Here is a 2,452-nt window from a genome sequence, read left to right as displayed (position 1 = left end):
AAAATCTTGAGGTCTAATAATTATACAAATAATTTTTAAAATATAAAATTATAAACATAATTATTTCTTCATTAATGTAAATTGACACATGTTAAGATTAATCCAATGAAAAAACTCTAATAATAACAAATTTAATTTTACGAAAAAAATAATTAAAATAATATTTATATATGTTAAATTTCAACCATAATAGTTTTTTAAATTTTTATTATTATTTACCATTTAAATTAAACATAAATCTTTTTTTTTTCATTCTGTGTATTTATTTTTATTGAGGCCCTATTTTGAACAACCAAAATCTTATAATTAAGATGGAAGGAAGAAAAGTATATATGCTTTTTTAATAAATATTTATTTGAATTGATTTAATACATTTTATTTTTAATAAAGGAAACCGATAAATCACAATAAATATATTTTATTTTATATTTAATAAAAGGTTGTTGATTAACAGTGAGTTTCTCACTTTTCACTTATCGAAAAATTAATTTTTTCTTTTTCTTCTGTTTATTCAAAATCAGGACAAACGCCTCTGGTATTTTTGACCTGATACTGTTTATTCAAAACCAGGACAAACACCTATAGAATTTCTAACCTAAAAATTTAGTCATAACATATGCATGTGGTTGATTTTTAGACTGAAATACAAAGAATAATGTATTATAAAATAAAAAATTTATAAGAAAAATGAAACATTTAAGAAAAATTATTACATATACTAATATAAATATACAGGTTTTTTCTCTATTCTCCTTTTCAGTTTTTTAGATAACTTACTATCCATTAAAAAAATGCATATTTTAATTTAGTATATTAAATTTCATATTTATGTTGACTTATTAATTTATAAAAATATAAAATGAAACTTTCTAAAAGACTAACCTTTTTTATGTGACAACCAATATATAAATTTTAACTCAAAGAAATTCCTACTTTGAGTGTAGAGTGCCTCCTATAGGATTACGTAGGAAACATATGAGAAAAAAATAGTTGACTCATTAATTGATTTTTATTTCAAATATAAAATTGAGTTGTTGAAATTTATTTTTATAAACTATTATTTGTTTAATCAGTTTTATGTCAGTATATATATTTCAAACTATCAACCATTTTATCATATCTCATTTCAAACATTTATTTCATCAAAATTTTATTTGGCTCTAAAATAGTGGATATGCAACCATACTCCTATGCTAATCATAATTTTTCTTCCTGTGGATTTGATGTGTCAGATCAACCACCACAATATCAACATCAGTGGCAGACATATCTTCATGCTTCAAACACATTAAGTTCTCATACCCCTTGTTACTCTATTGGAGAAACAAGAGCACGAGACAAACCAGATTCTCAAAATTCACATTTATCATAATTTAGGATTATGTTTCACTTCAAAAGAATATCTTATATAAAAAGAATTTTTTTATTCAATGAATATTAATTTTATGTTCATTCTAATGAATATTTTTTGTATTTTATAGAATAATAAATTGAAATTCATGTTACAATATCAAAGGGAGTTACAAGAGGGTGAAATTAGTCGCATGAAAATTTATTCGCAACAAGTTCTGAAAAGAATGGATGAAGAAATCGCCAAAGGTGCAAAGAAAAAACAAGAGTTGGAAAACATCTTAAGGAGCTTAGAGAATGAGAAAATGAAATTGAAGAGAGTGGCTGAAGAAAAGGGAGAAATGGCAATAGATCTTCATAACAAGTTGGAAGAGGGAAAAAAGAGAGTAAGGATGTTGGTGGTAAATAATGATGCAGAATCATGTAGTGGTGAAAATGAAGAAGCAAGAGCTATAAAACGTGTGAGACAATGAAGTAATAAATAATATTATGTTTTGTCCTATGTGTAACACAAACTCTCCTGGTGTATTATTTTTGCCATGTAGGCATATATCTTCATGCAAAGCGTGTGAAGCTACACTCCAAGCTTGTCTCATATGTGGAATAGCAAAGAAGGGTGTTATTGAAATTCAGAATTTTGTTTCAGACGAATATTAGTCTTTGAAAAACCAAATAAAATATAGTTGTTTGATTATGCTCATATAGCATATCATGATGATATGAGCATAGATGGATCTCAATTCAACATGTCCAAAAGTATTATTGTAAATTTTATATTAAATATAATTATATTTGTTTTTTCGAAGGAAAAAAATTAGTTATATAATTTGAATTTAACTTATCACGGAAAATGTTAAAATTTTTAAGTCAATCAATTACAATCGCTAAATTATTAAAAATATATATATTTATTATTCTTATCTTAAAAGTTATACGAAAAATAATGTGTAATTGTTGGATAATGTAAAATATTGTGCATTAACTATGTATAAAATTAATCACATGATTGAGTTTGCGTTAGTTTTATCCTCTATAACGTTTTTGTTGATGATATTGATCCCCAAAGTTATTAGCATAAGAGTCTAATCATCTGAGTTATGCT

At 24.5% G+C, this 2,452-nt stretch overlaps 1 pseudogene; it reads left to right on the top strand.

The window, feature by feature from the left end:
• Positions 1-1,457: 1,457 nt before the first annotated feature.
• On the top strand, positions 1,458-2,093 carry LOC131607096 (uncharacterized; annotated as a pseudogene).
• The last annotated feature ends 359 nt before the right edge of the window (positions 2,094-2,452 follow it).

Source organism: Vicia villosa, linkage group LG5 (assembly GCF_029867415.1).
Source record: "Vicia villosa cultivar HV-30 ecotype Madison, WI linkage group LG5, Vvil1.0, whole genome shotgun sequence".
In the NCBI taxonomy this organism is placed as follows: domain Eukaryota; kingdom Viridiplantae; phylum Streptophyta; class Magnoliopsida; order Fabales; family Fabaceae; genus Vicia; species Vicia villosa.
This window is presented reverse-complemented; position numbering and strand designations above follow the sequence as displayed.